Source organism: Filicampus tigris, chromosome 17 (assembly GCF_054856515.1).
Source record: "Filicampus tigris isolate MCC_2025a chromosome 17, RoL_Ftig_1.0, whole genome shotgun sequence".
Lineage (NCBI taxonomy): Eukaryota > Metazoa > Chordata > Actinopteri > Syngnathiformes > Syngnathidae > Filicampus > Filicampus tigris.
The window spans coordinates 1,641,102-1,665,713 of NC_141233.1; the positions used below are offsets into that span (position 1 = coordinate 1,641,102).

The following is a 24,612-nucleotide window of genomic DNA, read 5'->3' on the forward strand; positions in this document are numbered from 1 at the left end:
ACTTCTTTGCTTGGAAGGCAAACTGAAGGTCATCCAGTAGGGGTCCATTGATGTTCTTTAGGTGGTCCAGCATGAGAACTTCAGTCCCAATATTAATATTAATAGAATAATGTAAGATTTGTGTGAAGACTCTCAGGCAGGGCGAGTCCCACTTGCTTCAAAGAATATTAGTGTGTGAAGAAAACCTGTGTGAGTTGATGATATCATTATGGTGGTGTGCTTGCACTGCTGCATTCAAGTATTACCATGGAAAATTGCCAGCTCTTTCACTCATGCACAACTTAGAAAGACATGCTTTGGAATCAAAACGTGGTACCGTTTGATTTCACGTGCTGATTTCACTCATTCATGCTCATGCCAGAGCTGCCGTACACTTAAAGCTGCAACCCGGAAATGGATGTCTTTTGTTCTACCCCTAAAATACCATTCCATTATTTTGCAATCATTATTATTGCGAAATAATGTCTGAGCGTGCTCTGCTCACAAGTTGTGAACACAGCTGTTTACTATCCGCTTATCCGGCTTGAGTCTGACGAGCCCAAGGGCACATTTGAATAACGTTATGAGTTTCCAAACAAAACATTGTTCAAAAGTGCTGTTTGTTTGTTAGCATGGACGAGACTAGAGGCTGTGATGATGCGCCGCCAATCAGTTCACGGGATAAACCCACTGGTGTTCTCATTGGTCGATCACACGCTGGAAACCAATCACACACCTTTTATGAGTGCCCGCGGGTATGTACAAAGACTCAGAGGCAACTCATCTCTTTGAAACAATGCGTCTTTCTGCAATATGGCTGTATTTTTAATTTTTATTTTTGATGAATATTTTTGGAAAATCCGCGATGCAGTGTGGCTGCGAAATTCGAACCGCGAAGTGGCGAGGGATTATTGTGTACACAAGCCAGACTCTTCTCCGCTGCATCACATTTCAAACCACCTATAAAAGAATAAAATCAGCCCTAGTTTTTTACTTTGATTTTGTCTCATTACAAACTGTATATTGTACATTGTCGACTCATAAATAATGGAATACATTCATTTTAATCCATCCATCCATCCATTATCTATACCGCTTATCCTCACAAGGGTCGCGGGGCGTGCTGGAGCCTATCCCAGCTGTCTTCGGGCAGTAGGCGGGGGACACCCTGTATTGGTTGCCAGCCAATTGCAGTGCAATTCATTTTAATAAAACACACATTTTTTTGCCCACTTGGGTTCATGTTTAAACATCATACAACTAGAATAAGTATCTCCAAGGAGCACTGTCTGGTAACAGATGTAACCCATGTTTACATTTCACAAATTGCTGACAAATTTGCATGATGTGTCTCTGGGGGTGCTGCAACACTGTATGATTCATGGCCAAAACGCCAAATATTACTAGGGAAATGAACTGAGCTACTTTATATTCATTTGTCTTCTGATCCCACAATGATGTCAGAAAATGGACAGCTGATATCAACATTGCACCACAACTTGTTTTTTTTTCCTTAAGATGGGTGTAATTTTGTTGCTAGGTTACTATAAGTATTTCTCCCCTGTTTCCATGGTATCCTAGATGCTGAACAGAATAGGTGACTGTGAAGGCCACCTATTGTCTAAGAAAGCCTATCCAAATGAAGACTTCTAGAACAACAATCTCTGAAAGAACCATTGCCCTTATTTTTATTTTATCCAATAAGATACTGTTTTACTGCAACAATTTGTTGGATTTGATCATATTACAATACTCTACTAGTCAGCCACTTCTCATTTCATTCAACTTTTGACTGATACTGTGTTGCCTTGTTTTTTCTTGAAATTTTAATGCAATCAATTGCTGTCATTTTAAGTTTTTTTTTTAAACCAGCTCCATTCAACAGGTGAGTCATGCTGTATGGTGGATTTGTATGACTTATCATACCAGAACAGTTTTGCTGTGCCTACTATATAGCCTACTCCCTTCATTGCAGATAGATAAACATCTACTGGAAATGAAATCAGACAGAATGAGTGTGGTGGGAGTGCCTATCCAGTACCAATCATCCCTGTAAATAATTAGCGTAAAAAAAAATAAAGAGTTGTCTAGTGATGTGTGTAGCTGTTAGAGGATGACCCAGCACTAAGAGCAGGCCCTATCACAATCGACCAATCACAGCTCACCTGTTTTCTGAAGCTGAGCCACAATTGGTTGTTACCTGAGCCCTAAGCAACTGTGATGTAATTTTCAATCGACAGAAGTGACAAAATGGCTGCATCCTGAGATCGCTAAAAACGGGTGGATTTGCTGCTTAACTCATATTCCGTTCGTTTGGGTTGACTAACCATCGGCCGGTTTCCAGGATGGCAAGGGGTGGCAGCTGCCACCATCACCCAATGCCTTGCCGCCAGAGGTTCCACCCCTGTTGCCAATGAATCTAGCAATACTAAATTCAAAACTTGATTAGAAATGTTCCTTATATTATCTCCATAGAGTGTATAAAAAGTACACATTTACTCCCACTCTGAATCCCCCTTCTATTAAGAAGAAATGGTTGCATCCTATCATCATCTCACACACCGCTTATCCTGTACAGGGTCGCGGGGAGGTGCTAGAGCCTATCCCAGCTGACAATGGCCGAACTGGTCGCCAGCCAGTCGCAGGGGACACACACAGACACCGTCACTGAGCGGGAACCAATCCCACGCTGCACGTGACCCGATGTGTGTGTGTGTGTGTGTGTGTGTGTGTGTGTGTGTGGGGGTGTGTGGGTGCGTGTGTGTGTGTGTGTGGGTGTGGGGGGGTGCGTGTGCGTGCGAGCGTGTGTGTATATATATATATATATATATATATATATAGCAGTATATATATATATATATATATATATATATATATATATATATATATATATATATACTGCTTATCCTCACAAGGGTCACGGGGGTGCTCTTCGGGCAGTAGGCAGGGGGACACTCTGAATTGGTTGCCACCCAATCGCAGGGCACACAGAGACAAACAACCACACTCACAATCATACCTAGGGGCAATTTAGAGTGATCAATCAACATACCGTGCATGTTTTTGGAATGTGGGAGGAAACCGGAGTACCTGGAGAAAACCCACGCAGGCATAGGGAGAACATGCAAACTCCACACAGGGATCGAACCCACGACGTCTGAACTGTGAGGCGGACGTGCTATGTATGTATGTATGTATGTATATGTATATGTATGTGTGTGTGTATGTGTATATATATATATATATATATATATATATATATATATATATATATATATATATATATATATATATATATATATATATATATATATATAAGAATGTATGCAAATGTGTGTGTGTAATGTACACATTTATATATGGTCCTTGTAATATTCTTAGAGTTTATGTTTTCCGAGTGGTCCCTGAAGTGCACACAAACGTGATTGGCTGTTATACTGTGCTATGCTGTAGGTGGTATCAGCACATCGTGTGTTCCTCCTTTAACTTGACTTCATTAACACTAAACAAGACAGCCCTCTTCTCTACTCATCCTCAGTCGCTGAGGCAAAGAAATTTATTCACATTTCTGAGATTTAAAGCTGCCCTCTTTTTTCGAAATGCTTCTATACTCCCGCGGGCGACATGCGTCCGCTCTGCTTCTCACTGTGCACTTCTTAGTGGGATTATGCATCGGCCATCATTCTGCGCATGCGTTAAATTTGTCAAATATTTTGACGTTATCAATTACAAAATTTCATTACTGCCCGTTAACGTGGTAAATTTGACAGCACTAATATATATATATATATATATATATATATATATATATATATATATATATATATGCGGTCGCATTGCAAAAAACAAAATATCCCATAGGTATCCAATCTAGGACCACATATGAAAGTGCCCAAAAACTTTCACTTACTAAGAAGACATGATGCACGTTTTTGAGACAAATAACATGCACTTCAATCGGGCACTTATTATTTACTTTCCCAAGTCACGCAGAGCTGCAACATAAGGATGAAAGACCCGAATGCGGCTCGGGAGCCGTGGTTTCCCGACCTCTGATCTAGCCTGTTTAATGTGTTCAAATAGTCTGTCAAAGTGTGACAACTTATGTGAAATTAAGTTGGCAGCAGTATTTTTTGGACAACTGGGGTTCATAGGGGTGCTGTGGCAGCATTATCTAGCTTACATCGAGGTTTGTGACTGGCTATAATAAACGATATTTTGAAAACAATACATTGTAACATCTTCTAAGGTTCACAGGACACGTTAGACAGTAAAATCATGTTTGTTTACAACAAAGCACAGCGACTGTAAGGCATAGTGACATGCTGAAACACAGTGCTAATGCTCTCTCTCTCACTCTCTTTCTCTCTCAAACAGTGTGTTGCATTTACAAATTCGTAAATAAAAGTACTAACAGAACACTACATGTTTGTCACAATCTCTCCACCCCACGGCAACCAATAAATAAAATATTCATATCCATAAACCAGTTCATTACAATAAAACTGTATTATGCTACAATGTTAAAAAACAAAAGTGTTTATTTTCGTTTTCTTTAGCACAGTGCTTTTTCCTAATTTTACTCATATGATTTCAGTGTCTTCTCCATTAAAAAAACGCTTGATACCGCAGAAGTGTTTACAATACTCGTTTACAAGTATTTATTTTGGAAATTATAGATACTTTCATCGATTTCATAGTGTAAGTGGGCATTGTTGTATACAGTAGTTTTTGGTTCCATTTTCAAATACACAAAATATTTACAGCTAAAAATGTTAAGCCCACAGTATTGCCTTCAATTTAAGTTGCACCATCATTTATAAACTTGGCAGTCTTGGGTTCCGTAGAACCCGGATAAGGACTGGATCTCACAAATGCAGACCAGCGAGAAGGTTTGAACAAGATTTATTTACAATACCAAAATAAAACAATTTACTACCGACAAAGTACAACAAAAAGCGCAGGCGGATTGGACAAAACTTGGGGAAAACAAAAATGCTTGCAAAAGGCAAGGAGAAATAACGAACGCAAAATCACCTGCCACAGAGGGAACAGGGAAAATCCAAATAGAAATAAACCAAACTACGAACGAGATAACGAAACACAAATACCAGAATACTCGGGAAAAACACGCAATCAAAATGACAAAATACACACTAGATTAGACTACGCGGATTGGAAAACTATACACGAAGTTCGATGGAAGCAAGCAAGGTGAATACTCTCACACCGAGCCCTCAACGCAGTCCTTTTAAAAGTCCTTGATTGTTAATGCCACACAGGTGCGGCGCCGAAGGACACGCCCCCACAGCTAATCAGCTGGAACACAGAGTGTCGTAAGACATCAATACAAAACAGACCATGACAGTCAGGAATGCTGGTACAAAGTTGAATGTACTATCATCTTAATGGTCTGCATTTATAGTTTGTCTTTACCTTAAAGAGACACTTGGATGAGCTTAACATTGGCACTTATATAAAAGGTTTGCATGTAAAAATGACATCAGTACTAAAATGTTCCTTCCAAAAGACTCTATAGTGATTTAAGGGCTTTTTTTGTGATTAGATTTACGACAAATTGCCCCAGCCCTTTTTGTTATTTTTTCGGTCTCAGCGGTCTACGTCACGGGATGAAGGCAAGCGTGGTAATATTTCTCGCTTTGTCAGTTCTGTTGTCTATAACGGCGACCGATCGCCACCAAAATGCAAATGCACATGACAACTCTTGTCCACTTCAACCTGTGAAAGTATAAAAGTGTTCTGCACAATAGTTTGGATTTATTGACATAAAACGTGATGTCATCATGATCACCACCACAAAATCAAAAATACTGTGGCGATCGCTTCTCCACTTACACAGGCTTAAGCTGACAAGAGCATGAATGCGCACACAACTATTGTGGACTATTGTGTCAACTCTCAGGAGGCAGACGGCGACTGGCAGCGGGCAAGCAATCAGGCAAGCATGGATCTTTATATCCCCATCACCCCTTCACTCCCCGGCTAACAGTAGAATAACGGTACAGCTAATAGCAACAACTAGCTTCAGGCCGTTAAAACAAAAGGCGTTAGCACAACAACATTAGCTCCTTACTGTCCGCACAGTGTGTGGAGGTTATCATGAGCCTGCGACCTCATGTCGTGGGGTTGCCTCCTAGGCAGTCGCGTGCGTTGTCAGACACCGCTTGCAGCCGCGAGAGTGAAGCGAAGCCAGAGTGAGATAAGACCTCATCGAACACCGGGGGTGTCTTGAACGCGCACATCCGACTTCACAGCCGAGTGTGACCGCATTGGAACATACCATTTTGGCTGTTACATTCCAACTTGGACGGCGTGTTGTCGCTCGAAAAACTGTGGCCATTCCTCATCCAAATAAATGTGCAAGTCCACTCATTCCCACTTCAGTCTCTGTAAATATCTTGACTGGTGTTAAATCCCTCACCCGTCCTAACTGTGATCAGCAAAGAAGCACTGTGCGCTCATCCCAGCATAAATCTATGTAGCTCTGGTCACTTCCACATTTCCTCATTCTCATATAAATCAGCCACGGAGAGGTTAATCCTTGATATGTTAAAGTGGTCATTAGTAGGGATGTCCACTTTAGTTTTGGTGCCAATTGATCACCGTTTTTGGACGTTATAAGCAATGAAAGTACAATGATTTCCAATGGAGAATTACAAATCGGTTCCTCCAGTGACTCCGACCAAACATGGATAGAACAGTAGGGGGCGCGGCCATTCTCCTCATTAACAAGGGGCGTTATTCATGGAGTCACTTATTTCCTCATTTCTCTCAAATGAATGGATAAAATAGAAAATGACAACTATTTTCGTTTTCCTGATCAAAAAAATTATAAAATGAACTTGTTAGTGAAAACATGGCCAACCAGCCATTTAACCTCCGCCCTCACAACAGAATCTCCTGCCACCCCAGGTAAAACTGTCTAGTACCGCCAATGGTCTTAACCCTAAATCTAGTCTTATTTGGGGAGGCGAAGACAAAGGGTTTAAAAAAAAAATCGAGGTTTGGGAACATAATGTGGATCCACAACATCATCACTTTGAGCCGCAGAATGATTGTGTCGTTAGCAGAAGGGGTTACCCAGGTCATCATTCATATATCATGCAACATGCAAAAGACACTTGAATGGTATTACTAGAAGTGGAAGACCATGACATTTTCTGCATAGGCTGGCAATGCTGGTGTATCGTCTTTTTATTATATATTGGTGATCAAAACAATTATTTAATGTTTGGCATGTTAATTGATTACTTTTCAATTAACATTTTATCATAAAACATCATTGGCTTGGTGTTCTGTTCTGGCCAGATGGCTCATCTGTGTCCAATTGGTATTGTTTATCAAGGAGTGGGTATAGATTTCTCTGTGACCCTGCATTTTTAAATGGCCTGACAACTGCAGGTGGACAATAGTCCATATGTCAAATCCCACAATAGCCTCTACATCTATCAGGATCATTTGTACAGCAAGTTCTCAAGGAATCCTTTATGCACCAGATGAGAACATAAAATATTTTTTGATAGGCAAACATATGGGCAATGGGCCATCGGCAGGACTATGTATCAATATGTACCACTACCTGCACACATACTGTTCAAGTACTGTACAAACATACACATACATGTGGGACACACGAGTGGACAGACACACACTTATATCACTGAGTCATCAATAATAGTAGGCCACCAAACGGCTTATGTTTTATTACAGGAAACTGTAAATGTGATAGTCAGAGTCGGTTTCTCTACACAACAAAATGAACTATGTTGGCTAGTGTTAGTTTAGTTGGCTAGTGTGGCTAAGTACGAACTAGTTTGAAGATGATAACAATAAATATTAACATAGGTAGATTGGACACGACCCTATTGAGATGCATGCCTACAATGATGCAATACTAAGGGGGGGGGGGGGGCGAAGGCGACGCCGCTACAGTTTACAGAGAATTGGGACATTTCTTGGTTCTCGTGAACGTGCAAATCTAGGGCTAAGGGACAAGACGATAAGTAAGGGATAGTACTGGGATTTGTCCTGAATCCCACAGGCATGTGGAGGGAGACAAGCTTATGAATCAACACTGACACACATGCATACTGTATATGTTATCAGAGCTGTGCAGAGTTGCTGTTCAGGCACAATTTGGACTGATGACTTGGCCCTATACTCCTACTTTGGACATGCAAGGTTTCAGCCTAAAACGGTTGGTGTGGATCTATTTTAACAGACCAAGGGAAGTAATAGACCCTTTTAACATGATATCTGACCACTTTCGGTGATGGAAACTGATTTACTTTGTATACCAGCATTCATCAGTGTGATTTTTTTTACAATACTAAATTAGTAATGAAATATTGATTCTGATTTTTATTGTTTTAATATTAACAACCTTTGTAACATTGTAGTGACAGGATATTGTTCTGCCATGACTCGGGCTGGTAAGGTGCAGTGGACTGAGTACCACTCAAACAATTCCTGTCCTGTAATACACCAACATCACAATACATTCTATAAAATATTCAATTTCAGCTTCCAAAATGAATCTAGTAATATCCACCAGGACAACTGCACTCACTTATTCAAGAAACTAGCAACCCCAACATTTATCACAAAAATATGCCCGCAGTACGTTTGGATAGAGGTTAGCACATCTCGCTCACAGTCTGAAGATCCGGCTTTGCATTCGTAGGTTAATTTAAGCCCCGGAATTGCCCAAAGAAGTGACTGTGAGTGTGAATGGCTGTTTGCCTATACCCTGTCTGTACCCTGCCTCTCGACAAAGGTCACCTGTGATAGGCTCCATTTGACCACCAACCTGAGGTCAAGTGGTACAAAACAAAAAAGAATGCTCTTGACAACCTTTAATAATGTGTATTTTTTTCATAACATTTTTGATTGTCTCTACCTACATTGCAATTACTTCTGCCAGAACATATTGATTTAGATGAATACAAATCACACCTGTGACTCACTGATAGCAACCCGAGGTGCAGCTATAATGGATTTATGTTAATGTCAATTGTATGTGGTGGAATGACATGATATAGCAATAGAGTTATGAGAGCAAATGCGAGTCCAACCCAGTCCCTAACTTACAATTCCAACTAGGTAACTTTGATATTGCTTTCACTTTATTATATGCTATATACTATATTATTGCTATTTTGTCATCGTTATGGAAAGTGCTTTGTTACAGCTGTAGCTGTTATGAGATGCGCTATATACCAGTAAAAAAAGTTGTATTGTATTCAGGGTTATTAGTTTGGGATTTTTCATTTTAGTTTAGTTTTTATTTCGTTTTGACTTTTTATTTCTAATTCAGTTAGTTTTAATTAGTTTTTAGAATAGATTTGTTAGTTTTTATTAGTTTTAGTTTTGGGGAAAATGCTTAGTTTTAGGTTAGTTTTTATTAGTTTTAGTTTTAGTTTTTTAGAAGTTGATGTATTTGTCAAGTGCGTCTTTTCTTTTTTTACAGTAACAAGTGTTGTTTATTCAAATAAAGATAACATTTGACAAATGTATTAACTTACTAACAATGTATGAATAACCATCAACAAATAAAACATAACAGTCCACTTAAACCTAAGTGCAATAAGGCCAACAAAAGTGCAGTGCATTAATGCTGCTTCTAAAGTGAAAATGCAGGTGAAACAAGCAACATAAAACATAACATAAAAACCTGGCAATTGAACAGGAGAGTGCAGACTTGTAACATCAGAATATATGTCAACAAATTTAAGTCCTTCCGTATTGAAAATGTGTGTGCGTGTGTGTTTGTGTGTGTGCGAGAGAGAGAGAGAGAGACAGAGAGAGAGAGAGTGAGAGGTTTTTCCCCTTGAGCAATATGCCGCACGAGACCCGTCTCCGTGACAATGCATTTGCTTTTGTCCGAGACACAATCATAATCAAAATAATCCCAGATGGGTCGTTTTCTCCCAACTTTCGCCATTATGATTGTTGTGGACTGAGCTCTACAACTAGTTTAGGAAGTAGGAACCATTGTTCCAGTTTGTTTTCCTTCCGGTCCAAGTTTTGGACAGGAACGCTGCCCCCAACCACCCCCCCACCCCCCTGTTTCCGCCATACGAATGCATTGACGCACTGCAGGCAACCAGCAGTATGACAGTACAGACGTCCTGAATAAACTCAAACGTTACGAAATGCAATTCTGAGCCAGCGTGCTTTACACTAGCAGGGTTACAAAAATAATATTTTTAGTTTTGTTTTATACCCATCAGACCTAATTGTAAACGCGTTACGTCACTTCAGACGCCGAGGTGCCGTACGGCTGTACAACTGTCGTAAAACCGGTAGCGCTGTGTTTTACATTTTAAATGATCACAAAAGCTTACAAAGACGAAAACGGATGGTATTTTCGCTACGATAATTGTTCGTTCTGTTGGTCTTGTGAGCAGACAACGCCGTTTTAGTTAGTTATCGTTTTCCCCAAAACATTTTCGTTTTTATTTTATTTCGTTAACGAAAATGTTATTTTAATTTTAGTTTTCGTTATTTCGTTGCCGTAACCTTGATTGTATTGTACATTTGAAATTTCTCACATTTACTTGTCTTAATATTGGTGTCAAAGTTAGTCATTACACAATGTATCTCTGCACATGTTTGCCAGCATATTATACAGCTAATACACTCAGTGGAGCACAGTTTTGATTGCCGATGATTTGATTGTGTATGAATTATTTTCAGAAAACAGGAAATTGAAGAAACTGTAAAAAACAAAAAAAAACAATAAAAATATATTTTAAAATCGTATACAATATTCATAATAAGCAAATATTGCAAGCAATTCAGCATGACAGTGGGAGTGTAATTAGCTGTCTTGTGTTGCTTCAGCCTGATAATTCTACTTGATGATAATTAATAACGATCCACTAGTGACGCGTTCATGCATACCATCTCATGGCACCCTTGTGACATCTGATAAAGCTGGCGTGAAGATGCTGGTTACACATGTGACATGAAAGCTAACATGATGTGAACTGGGAATACATTTTGTATTCAAGCTTCATCAAGTGTGCAGATGCCTTCATAATACAGTATGTAAAATAAACTGAATGTGCAAGTGTTGCAAATGGTGGCCCTGTAATGATCTCAGATTTAGATATATATTTGTATCGGATTTTAGGCAGCGCTCAAAAGACATCGAAGCCATTACGTTTTTCTTTAGGGAGAACAAAATAGTGTCTATTGCACATTTCATTTAAGAGCTTATGGAGTAATATATATACTTATATACACACACACATATATACTAATATATATACACACATATATACTAATACATATACAGTATATCTTTATCTATCTATTTATATCCATCCATTATCCCAACCGCTTAACCTCACAAGGGTCGCGGGCGTGCTGGAGCCTATCCCAGCTGTCTTCAGGCAGTAGGCGGGGTACACCCTGAACTGGTTGCCAGCCAATCGCAGATCTATATCTATATCTATATATGTATCTATATGACCTATTCTACCAAATTGGTTGAAATTGCTGTCCCACAATGTAAATCAAATTTTAAAAAAACAATGAAGTGTTCAGACATTGAATATTTAGTAATATGTTATGATCTATTTTATCACAAGACATTAATTGAGATACTATTAAGCTGAATGTATGAATATGTAAAAAGTCATATATCACTTCCTATTGGGAGGTGGCTGTCCCAATCTCTAACTACTAAATTTCAATTCGATAAAATGTAGAAGATTTTTGCCAATTTAAAAAAATATTTTACTTTAATATAATGTTTTGGTTGCTATTAAATGTATGGTGAAAAATTTACATTGATTTTGTAGATTTTTTTCAAATTAGACGTTTTTATGTAAAAAACCTGTCCCAACTTTTCATCTCACTACCGAAACGCAAAGAGTATTTGTCTGTAGGCAGGCCTTGGTTTTAGCCACATCCCCAGAAATTTCACCAGTAAGAGACATTGCCTTCATCAATGACCACATGGCGAGTAATTAGTTGACAGCATTAGTAAGTATGTACCCTCCAAAGTCAGAAAATCACATATAGTAAAAATAATATATGTAATATATTTTGTAATAGTCATGAATTAAGGGTTAGGTTAAGCAACAAGTGTCTTTTTTTCTGAAAGGTCAAAGCTATAAATAACAATGCATAGTCAAATCCATATTGTGCAAGCTTTTATAGGTCAAACTTAGAAACCAAAATTAAAATAACCCGTATCTCAATAACCTGATGCGCTAGGGGAAAAAAAGTAAAGGATTTTTTTTTTTTTTTCAAATCAGTGTCAAAAATATGTTTAGGGACACTCTGATTTAAAAAAAAAATGCTGTTGACCAGTGTAATTAAAGCCTCCATTAATCAGACATTGTTTACCTTTGCTAACTTTTTTTTTACACCTAATAGGCAACTTCATTAAAAATAATTGCAAGAATTTCATAACTGTAATTGATCCTCTAGCTCCAGCAAACCTGACAACACAAGCAATTGACACTTGATTAAATTAATCAAACAACACACCAGTGACCTGGGCATTTGTTGAAGAATGAAATATACATCATCTAGTGAATGTATATATAGTGGCTATAAAAAGTCCACACAGCAAAAAGTGAGGCGTTTGTAATATACAGAGCTGGGCATTCTGCCTATGCTTTAGTCTGTCTATGAATTCTCGTCTGTATTTCAGACCCACGTACGTCACACGCAGGTGCCGCACTCCCGACACGCAGCCAAATAAAGAAAAAATAAAACAGTGTTGTGTACCTTTCGGTTCCACAGACGGAATGACATGCCCCGTTTTGTTTTATTTGATGATGCCCAGCTCTGGTGATATTAAAAAAAATAGCCAAGCATAAAAGTTTTCCTCCTATAATGTTACCTATAACCTGTACAGCTCAACTGAAAAAAGGTATTTTAGAGGAAGTAAAAAAATAAAAAAATAAATGAGATAATGTGGTAGCATACGTGTGCGCACTCTTTTATAAGTAGGGGTGCAGCTGTTTTTGAAATTGACAAAGCTCTGAATCAGCACACACCTGCCACCATCTAAAGTGCCTTTGATTAACCCCAAATCAAGCTGTTCTAGTGGGCCTTTCCTGACATTTTTGTTGTCACACCATACAAGTTACAAGTTGGGGGTGTTAGGTTAGGGGATGTCGTTACTATTTGTCATCTGTGGGATTGTGAAGCCCTTTGAGACTCTTTCGCGATTAAGGGCTATGAAAAAATAACCTGATTTGACAACTATACAAGCCATAGTCTTTACAGAGCTTCCACAGCATCCGAGGAATCTCATTGTTCAATGGTGTCAATCGGGAGAGGGGTTCGAAATAATTTCCAAGGCATTGAATATACCATGGAACACAGTGATGACAGCCATCATCAAGTGTAGAAAATATGGCACAACCGTGATATGACTAACACTGGGAATTCCCTCAAAAACCAATGAATAGACAAGAAGAGCAGTAGTTACCAAGAGGCCAGCACGAACAATGAAGGAAAGACTTCCTGGTCAAGCCCATATCTCACTGAGCGGCGAAGGTTTGAAAATGTGTGTGTGTCGAGGTTATGGGCAAGATGGAAGTCTTGGCTTACAAAACACGCACACTTTAAGTCTCCCAAACACATTTGGGAAAATGTGTCTCATGAAACCAAGGTTGAACTTTTTGGCCATAATTCCAAAAGGTATGGTGTGCACAAACACAACACTGCTCATGATCAAAAGAACACCATAATGACAGGAAAGCACGGTGCTGGTAGCATCCTGATTTGGGGCTGTTTTTCTTCATCTGAAACTGGGGCCTTAGGCAAGGTTGACGGAATTGCAAACAGGTACAAATACCAGAAAGAGTTTGCATAAAACCTTCAAGCTTCTGTGAGACAGCAAAAAAAAAAAAAAAAAAAGTCAGTAAATGCGTACTAGAACATGTCATTTATTTGGTATTAATCACAGGCATGTTATGCAACTGCCTTGCCTCCGTTGTTTATTTTTACTTCCCCTCTATGAAAGATTTAATTTTGTTTTTTTTCCTCACTTGAGTTGTAAAAGTTATAAGTCATGTTAGTTGTGGAAGAGGTTTGATTTACTGTATCTTGGTCTCATTTTTTTTGTATTCCGAAAACCTAGCCTTTGAACAGGGGGGTGTAGACTGATTATTCCAACTCTAATATCTCCACCTCAAAATCAATCCTTATGCTGAATTTACTTCATTTACTTATTCAATGGACTCCAGAAAACATTATTCCATCATCATTGATAATGCACCCGATTAGTTAGCGCTAAACATCAAGGTACACATCAAGAATTGCCCAAGGTGGTGCTTCAATAACTCATTGGTTTCACATCGCTTATCACAAAACATTGGCCATCAATTTTAGAGAATATCAAATTTCAATAGTTTATTTTATTCAGACAATGTGGTTCTTTTTTTACCTCTATTCGTTTGTACATCATTCTGCCGTCTTCATCAGGAGCTTAAAAAGACCTCTTGACCTTTGTTATCTCTAGCCATATTTCTCACGCCCTACGAGCGAGGCGGTGGTGAGGCTGGCCAACCCCAGCCAGCCATCGAAAGGGTGTCCCCGGCGCTGCTCCCCACCCGCTAGCCAGCCTAGTCCTGGCTACGAAGAAACCTGGTTTCTCCTGCCAGTTTGCTTGTCTCAAAGATTAAGCCATGCAAGTCTAATTACATGCGCCCTGTAACCTAAACTGACTTGTAACCTTCCAAGCCTTTGTATGATCGGAAGGATACACCCTTGTGATTTTCCCATCTACCATCAAGATAGCCGCCGCTGCCATCCTGTCAGCATGGCTCTGTGAAACATGCACACGGGGAGGCGAGTGGGGGGGGGTTGGATGTACAGGAATTACTTGGATGTGCGGTGTCCGGGGCGCAGACAGAGTACAGCAGCATCATGAGGAGGAAACCGACTACTTTATTAGCGTGGTGAATAACATGAATGTAATCTATTTTATTGATAGTTGAAGGTAAGAAGTGGAAATGATGTCTCTTTGCGTATTTACGTTGTCTGTGCATCGCGGTTTAGATGGGGATATTCCAATTGATCACAATTACCACAAGTAATTCTGTCTACTCACGAATGTAAAGTTTTTTTTTCAAATGTTTCACAAACTGGAATTTTGACCTTAACCCAAATATTGACGGCATATAAATATAGTCTCTCTCTCTCTCTCTCTCTCTCTCTTTAATGGGAGAGTACCAACAATTGTGTCCATTTGTGTACCCAGCATATGAAACTTGTATTGTAGAACATTGTAGAACAAATGTAGATTTGAAATGTAAAAATCCAAACTGGAAAAAGCTGCAATGGCTACAACCAAGGTTCTTGTTTACATGAAGTCAAACAGATTTCTGATCTCTGGAGGCAAAAGGCTTCTAAACTGAGGTGTTTCATCATTCTGGTGACATAAAGCCATTAATTAGAAAACATTATTTCTCTTTCACATGACGGCATAAGCGGACCCATCCTCATTTCAGTTCTCCAAAATGGATCCAGGTGTGAGAGGAAATAGTCCATGTTATTAATGGTTTAATTCTGAGGGGGAAATAGCACAAATTACTACTATGATTAATGAGGGAGAACAGGAGAGCAAAAGCCATTCACTTTGCACCTGCCCAAAGTTTTCTCATGAGTTTTACCCAAAAAATGATCCAGATAAACGGTACTGAGAGTAAACTGTGTGCTTTATGTTCCAAGTTTATTGGTTAGCTCCAAATTCATGCAGTTTCTTAAAAAAAACGTTTTCAGATACAGTAGTTACCTGTTAAAAAATGTAGTCATTAACATAATGCAATTACCAACATACTTTACACATACATTACAGTAATGTAACTTTCAAAAATTACTTTCAAATTACTCCAATACCAAATATGGTAATACAGACAAGTAAATATGATTTTATTTCTATTTCTATTTGTCTAGTTTTTTTGGGTCTTATGTTTAATTAAACCATGTAGCCAACAAGATACACTCTACTTATGGGAAGTTTGTCTCTCTCAGAGAACAGGCACTTTTACCTTAGCTCCCAAAAAGGAGTCTTTTGCCCCAAGACCATATTAGGAATTTTCCGGATTATAAGTCGCAGTTTTTTTTTCATAGTTTGGCCAGGGGTGCGACTTTTACACTAGAGTGACTTATGTGTGAAATTATTAATATATAGTTGCAGTAGAACATGATTATTACTGTCATGGCTTGTTATTGCTGAATTTTTTGATGATTTGTCACCCTCTGCAGGCGCTTTAGCGTGATTGAATCTGTCCCCAATATTTCTAACTTGTCTTCTTATTGGCAGATTTAATCACGACACCTCCAGTTCATAGTTCAAGTAGTCTGCTAAGCGACATGTTATCTTGACGTGTTTACAGCTTGGTCAATCTGCAGAGGGAGACAAAACATCATAAATACAAGTCAGCACTAACAAGCCATGACAATTACCTTTATATTAATTTCACATGTTATTGTAACCCACATAAAGAAACATAAGATGAATCCTTAAAGCTATTAAAATGCATGAATAATTTAAACGGTTAATTTTTTTTTTTTTTTAAGTAGGTAATTAAAATAGTATGATAAAAGACAATTTGATTGTCTATCAATCCATCTATACAAAATATTGTACTGTTCCTTTAAATGCGCCATGTTTGTCTTTGGTCTTCCGTCATCAGCCAGCCGCGCACATCCAAACACACACACACAGACATGGGGTAGTGATGGGCATAACAGTTCTTTTAAGTGAACTGAATCATTAGAATCAGTTCATCAAAAATGTGTATATATATACACTTATTATATTATTATTACTTATTATAATTGGTGCGTTTGGATTATCATTGCTAACAAAAACCTATACGTTTGCATTGATGTACTGTAATCACGTCATGCAATAGTCGTATTCGTGTTTGGTGATAATGCACTGGACTTTCAAAAAAAAAGAAAAAAACCACCAAAAAAAAGCCACATTTTATGGCATTTTATGGCTGGTGCGACTTGTACCCTGGAGCGACATTTAGTCCGGAAAATACGGTAGGTTCTTCTGTAGCCCTATATTTTCCCTTAACTTCGCAAAACATATGAAGGGGAACTAAACCTCAACATTTTAAGGCAAGCATTATATGTGTAGTCAAAACAAAACAAATAATATTGCATTCGTGGAATAAGTATTGAACTAATTTGTCAATGCGGGGTTGCGTGAAGTCATTATCAGCTGCAGACATGAAGTGACTTCCAAACTACAGTAGCGTGTTGCCTGCTCATACTGTAGAACTGTCAGCTGATTATTATTATTATTATTATTGTACTATTGTTGTGTTTTGGACATTAAGTTGTGCATGACTGCAGCTCTGAAAATCTTATATGTGCTGCTTAAGTATATAGACTACATAATGGCAATTTTAATTGTTTTCATTTTTTTATTAACATGTACAATAGATGAGGACTTTCAGGATCATGGTTTATTATGTAGCTTTTGTACATGTAATGAAATCAAAACATGTAGCTTGTCATTGCTGAATACTACTACCTTTTCTTTGGTAATAGAGCAGTCATGAAATAAACATAGCGCCCACCGTAAGCGCGTGGATGCTATTTTTAAAACATGTTTTTTAGAACAAATAATTCATTTATTCTGTTACAAATAAAGCTATAATTTTAGTCAGTACGTCTCCGATAAATTGCTGTTTGTCCCGGGTCATCTGCTTCGGTATAAACTGACTTAATTTGCTTTGAGTTGCCGTAGAATGAGTTATACTGTACTAGCATGTGAAGGAACTGCAGTGAATGCTGCAGCAGTTGTTGTTGTTTTGGGGCGAGACACACCACGTTTAGAAGACAGTGAGCTTGCCCTCTCTCCTCTAACTGCACTGTTGGATTAACAGTTCTGATATATCTATGCAGGTTTGTGTTGGAACCTGCTCTTACAGTTATTTTCGTTTTGCAGTGAAGGCAGTCTGCTTTGTTGCTCCCAATATCTTTCACCTGCAGTCAGATTAGTGCTAAAATCAAAGCAGCTCTAACCAGGAAGCGTTAGGTCAATGCAGTATTATCAAATGTTTGATAATACAGCATTAGTATTCTGTCGGTGGTAAATCTATGGGCACTTCTCTATGTGATGGTGTCCCTCTACTCGTTTGTGCATTTTCCATTTTTCCTCAAACCTTATCTGAGCCAACAGGGCTTTGACTTTATGGAGCACTGTGCGCCGATGGTCTCAAAACATGTTACCCTGAGTGGAGAATGAATTATTGTACATTGGCATGGCGCCAAATGTTAAACCAAATTTTAAAGCAGTCGCCTCACTTGACATCGCCATCACGTGTGTGCTGCGTTTTTCTGGGGTGTGATGTGACCAGATGCAAATGATCAACATTGTTTTTCCTGATTGTTAATTTTGTTTTCATTCTTTCATGTCTTTATGTCACTGATAGTGATTAAAACAAATGGATTTACACAGATTATAGCCCTCAGCAGCTTCTTGGGCTGGGGAAACAAACTCCTCCTCAGTCTTTCCGTGTTGGTCCTGAGCAGCCTGTATCATTTCCCTGATGGCAGCAGGAAAAAGAGTTTATTGTTGGGGTGGCTGGGGCCCTGAGCAATCTTCCTGGCTCTTGATGCAGCGCTTCATGTAGATGTCCTGCAGATTGGGGACAGTGATTTTGATGGTCTGCTTATATGCGCTTTAATCTGTTGTTAGACCTCTGTGCCCCTCAGATAGTCCTCAAAATATTTTTCCTCTCCATCCCCATGGGCTTTGTGCACTCAGACTCTCCTCTTTTTTGTTAATCCTAGTCAGAACCTTTTTTTTTCCTTAATGCCATGTATTTGTTTCTCGCAGCCTTCTGCACTTGGTGTGGGTGGTGTGGCAAAACAGAAAAGTTTGACAGGACCTTTCAAAAGAGAGTAAGTGATCCTTCCAAATAAGCATAGAGCTCCACTTCCACACAATACACCTTAGTGTATTACAAATTTGACATTTGTTAGCCAACCCACAACACCCACACAATGAGTTCAGAATTGCATTTGGCCAATAGATTTGAAAAGCTAGCTCGAATTCGTCGTCAGTGTACCTCGGCCCTAGTGTAAATGTATTTCCGACCAACGCCGCATTGACTCTGTTCCTGATGGTCTAGTAAGTAGCTTTCCATGCTCAAATCAAAATGATAATGATGTTAGCTATTGGAAATTTGCGTGCTAGCAATAGCCATCAGCTTGATCGTTCACTATTCCACACTGACACAACCAGCTATGCAACAAACTCAAGAAAAAACAATGTAATGACTGCAAACCACAAATAGGCAGTTTGAAATATATAGGAAACTAATGTGGAAAAATCTGTTATACTGCAATGTTTCCCCAAGAAAACTTGCTTAGCCTGGTGTAGAGAAGCCGACTGGTGTCATAATAGATATTTCATTTCCGTCAGTGTGTAGCCGCGCAGGCCATACATCTGACCACACTGCGTACAAGTGTATAGTATTTACATTCGTGCTAATGGTCAATTTCATGTGACGGAAATAAAACAGATGATTAAAAATATCACTTACCATAGCTGCACATCAACAAGCTGTGGCCGTTTTTATTCCAACAAGTATTAATTATGACAGTAACGACAGTGCAGAATTTGCTATCCACCCACCCATCCATTTTCAGAACCACTTATCCTCACAACGGTCGCAAGAGTACAATGTAGTTGTCATTAGTTTGCACAACTCGGCATCCCCGCTTTTGTTTACGTTGCCTCCAGTGCCTATGGTGGCTGCCAGACCAGACAACAATGCATGTAGGTCCTGCTATCTCGTCTGGGATGTTGAAAGTGATTCAATGTCGATTAAATCCTCATGATCATAGTATCCAGCAGCGAAGTTAAAATCGCAGTTAAAAAGGAAATGCAGGGCTCGTTCGTCATCACATTGCGGCGTCATGAAGCCACGACCAACCCCCCCCCCCCGGCTCATAATACACTTCGTGTACATATTTTGGTATTATTGTGTCATTTTGTGTACATGACAATAGTTTCTCATGATTATGTAATAATAGTTTGAGAGAAAAACGGGATTATTGTGTTTTTTGTTAACTACGGTGACTGCAAAACAAGTCAGAGCTGTAAATCAGTAAAAGAACACCCCCCGTGCAATGTGTATATGAGTAGATGAAACAATTTGTTTAGTTCGAAACGTTCTGTGCGGTGTGGACGTGCGGTTGAAAACCAAAGTTAAACCTTCATTTTCAACATTATAATATTATGTTGTTTCGGCACAATTAGATTCACTAATGTAAACAGAAATGCAATTCAGTCCAACTGCAGACAAGGGAGAGCTCAGGATTTAATGACATAATGTGCTGCGTCGATGGCACTCATTGGAAATGTGGTTGACTTCAGTCATAACACTACCGATTTTGTCCATATGGCGCAGCCATAATCAACGAAAAATGAAAAGTTTACACCATCGAAGTAGTGATCGTACTGTGTCAACCAAAAGCAACGTACCTTTGCTGTTATGAGACAAAGAATGCAGAATGTTGAATGCAGCCAACATGTTTCACCACCCAGACACAAAGTGAATAAAATAGTCCAGGCTCTTGACAGCATCAAAGTCTTCCCAAGTGTAGGCATTCTTCTTTAGAATCAAGTAATTCACATTGCTGGGATATCTTGTTTCGGGGAACAAACTGGCTTCATTTGACCAGTCTGATTGTGGAACTACATACTGAACTTTCTCTCCAACCAACTTCACTGTTTCTTCATATCAACTCCGAACGACTGCTTCCAATGTCTAGTGACGAGTGTCCTAATATGACCTTTTGCTCGAAACTAAACATAAGGAGACTATGACCGACAGCGCTTACAATGGAAAAGGCTTCTTGTCGTGTTTTTCTTCCGCATGTATGCCCTCGAATATGGTGGTGGGAAACTAAGCATTGTGCGTAATATGACGTAAAAGAAAAGGGTCTGTTGCTGCTGTGAAACTAATCTCACCCATCCATCCATCTATACATCTATCCATACATCTATCCATTCATCCATCCATCCATCCATCCATCCATCCACAGTGCTTGTTTGTCTTGAGTTGTGTTGTTTACAGTAAGTGATAACATAATATTAGGTAACAGTGATGACAAAATTGTGGAAGACGAGGTTGTGGAGAACCAGTGGGCTGTGTGGATAATGGGAACAGATAAATGAAGATTTCATGTTCAGCTCAGTTCATGACTCATACGACTGTATACTCAGTGGGTAGTGCAGAGCTGACACAATTAGAACACAGGATAGCTCACACATTCAAATTCACAAAGCTTTTTTTTTTAGCTCTACTTCAGGGTTGTGAGGTCCCAGCACAATAGACCCCTGCAAACCAGCTGAGGTCGCCAGCCAAATCACGACTAATTAGGCGTACATCCCATAAGACTGCATTTTGTACAGCATGAACTCCTAAAAACACTCATTCCATTTTGGTTAATAATGTCCTCATCAATAGGCTTCATCAATAGATTTATATTCTGCTTGTTGTTACTGTTTATTCCTCACACTAAAAAATATATGAACAAGCGTCAGAAGTGTTTAATGTGAAGCAAGGTTGACAGCAGGCATTGTGTAGGAGGATCAGTTCAAGTCACCTTCACAAAGAGCTAATGCTTTAGCAACTTGCTTGGCACAATTACTTTCGGAAGTTTTAGAATTATTGTTGACACTTGCATGGCTTAAAGTATTTAGGGTTTTTTTTTTTTTTTACAAGACTCGCCCTACATACAGTATTTGTGTGTGTGTTGCGTAAGTGCTTCCACACTATAGCAAATCAAAGGTGTAAATTAGGGCTGCACCATATTGGAAAAACATGCAATATGCCATATGAATGTTAACTATAGCGATGACGATATTACAGGGATATTTAACATGTACCTAGAAAAAAATCACATTATGTTATTGAATGAAAATAAGTACATTTGTTTTCATACAGCAAAATAAGCAAGCTCAACATGTTCTTAATTGTAATTCCCCAAGATAATAGGTGGCAATGCACATTTAAATTTGCATCTGACTGGTCAAATTCAGATAAAAGCATATAATTCCAGAAGAAAATTGGTGCATGTCTTTGCGATATGCATAGACCATCATCTCGGTATCGATATGTCTTCGATATATTGTGCAGCCCTAATCCACCAAAAGTATGAGTCCATCCAACGGGTGCTAGCAAATCAGAGGCAGAGTAGGGCTGGTCTTGTCTAGAATTAGGGTGACGACAAATCCACACACCCAAACCATATATTTTAGAAAATGGAAGCTAAATATATGAAACATCGAAAACAGCATTAATTAATAATGGGATAAAGGCTAGAGGAAAAAGATTTAGCCTTTTGGAAGTTGGTGCCACAAACTGAAGGAGCCAGTCTCTAGCTTCTGCAATGTGTGCTCAAGGAAATTGGCATGCAGCATTAGCGGGAAGACCTTGAGATGGGCCACAAAGCTTTGGTTTCGTGCTATGACCACCCTAGGATAGTAGACGTTAAAAATTAGGATTCGGACTGTAACCGATATAAATGGCAGGTATGTTATGGTTTCTGGAACACTTCATGGTGCTCCTATTTTACTAGTTTGTGTTCATGGCCCTAATTGGTACAATAGTTCTTATTTTACAAATGTTTTACTGCTTTTCCGAATATTCAAAGCCATTATATAATTATGGGGGGTGATTTTAACCTTGTTCAGTACCCGGTGCTGGATCGTTCATCTAATAAGACAGTTTCACTTATGCGGTCGTCAAGGACTTTGCTGACTCTTTCCCAGCAATATGGTCTAGGGATAGACCGATTATCGGCCGGGCTGATTAACGGGTCCGATGTTTGGCATTTTCGCGATTATCGCATCGGCGATTTTTTTTCTTTAATTTTAAGGCCGATAAATTAAAAGCTGGTTTATTGCAGCTTGCTGTTGCATGGTTCTCTCTCTCTCTCTGCTGCACGACTGGCCCTGCACAGGCAGATTGGCCCGCCCACAGCACCATCTGATTGGTTCCTTGTGTAGTGGGTAACAGCCAATCAGCGAAAAGCTGCCTGTGTCTCTCTCGCTACTAGAGTAGCACGGCACAGCACACGCTACTTGAGCAGAACGGCACAGGAGAAATTCAAGCTATTAAACAGACTTTGAGGAAATGTTAATAAATGTCAGTCTACTATAACTGACAACCACTTGTAACATTACTATGAGCCCTTCAATGTCTTATAAACACAAGGGGCAGTTCTGCTTGCCACAGTAAGATGTCTTGCCTATACGAAGCTAACGGCTCCGTCATTGTCACAATGCAGAGGTGAATGCTTTGTGAACGACATGGCTCCGGACAGCAGTGAAGTTGCTGACATGACAGGGAAATGTTGATAAAAGTAAGAGGTGAGTGAGTGCGTGTCTGTGTGTAACCCACGTCATAAAAAGCTAAACTCGACTCAACTTTATAGAGCACTTTAAAACAACCACCGCTCCATACAACGTAGTGCTGTACATGGTGCAAAAATTGATGGCAAAGTACTGTAAGAGAAAGTCCGGTCACATGCATTTAGAGCAAAAAGTGTCACTTTTTCTGCTTAGAAAGTAAGAACACACACATAAAGCAATGGAGAGAAGACAGCCGTGTTTGATGAGATTATTTTTCTGGCAAGCAGCTGCGTTGAGGATAGACTTTTCTGTTTTTGAACTTTAAAACAAATGTGTGAAAGATAAACATTTCAGTTGTAGTGGATTTTTAGAAAACTATTTACTGTGGTAAACTTTAAAGAGATGTTTGTTTTCATTGAAGTTTCAGACATGCATCTGAGCCTGGGAGCTCCCGACACTATTTGTTAGATTTGTAAAACAAACTTGTCTATTTTCTAAGATCTAAAAAAGCTTTAAAATATTGTAAATCACTAAAGTTTTTTTAATATACAGGTGCTTAAAGGCTTTTAAACCAAGTCAAGTGTTGGAGTTTTTATTTTTCAAAATTTTGACACCATTTTAGCCCTTTTTTCTACACATGAATATCGGCTTCAAATATCGGTTATCGGCCTCCTTGATTACTAATAATCGGCATCGGTATCGGCCCTGAAAAAAGCATATTGGTCTATAAGATAAGGTAAAATAAGCTAAGAAGGCCTTTATTGATCCCACAGTGGGGACATTTTCAGTGTTACAGCAGCAAAGATATAGGTCACACAGGGACAGTGGCATAATGTAGCCATTAATGTATAACATTAACGGCAAACATTCAGGATCAAACCTATGTAAATATATGCAGTAACATGTGTATATACACATGTATATACACACCAACATACATCTACATAAAAAGTATGAGGAACACTCATTTTAGCCTGTACATAGTACAGAGGAATAATACTCTTAAGTAAGTGACAGTGCTGCAGTGCTGTAGTGAAATGTAAGGAACAGCATAGGATACAAATAAAACTAGACGAACAGTAGTGGGGAATGTTGAGTATTGCACGGTACTACAGTAGTGGGGAATGTTGGGTATTGCACGATATGAGCCCAGGTGCAGTACTGCACAATTGCACTAATGTCTGCCAGTTTGTAGAGACTACACAATGTTCTTGTTAGAGAGTCTGACAGCAGCAGGCAAGAAGGAG

General features: G+C 39.1%; 2 protein-coding genes across 4 annotated transcripts in view; one reads left to right on the top strand and one right to left on the bottom strand.

Moving 5' to 3' along the window:
- The window catches only part of ntm (neurotrimin), a 256,256-nt gene that overhangs the window by 207,946 nt on the left and 23,698 nt on the right, over positions 1-24,612 (top strand). The window lies entirely within an intron of this gene.
- Positions 1-24,612, bottom strand: part of opcml (opioid binding protein/cell adhesion molecule-like) — a 172,838-nt gene that overhangs the window by 23,523 nt on the left and 124,703 nt on the right. The gene's annotated exons all lie outside the window — the stretch shown is intronic.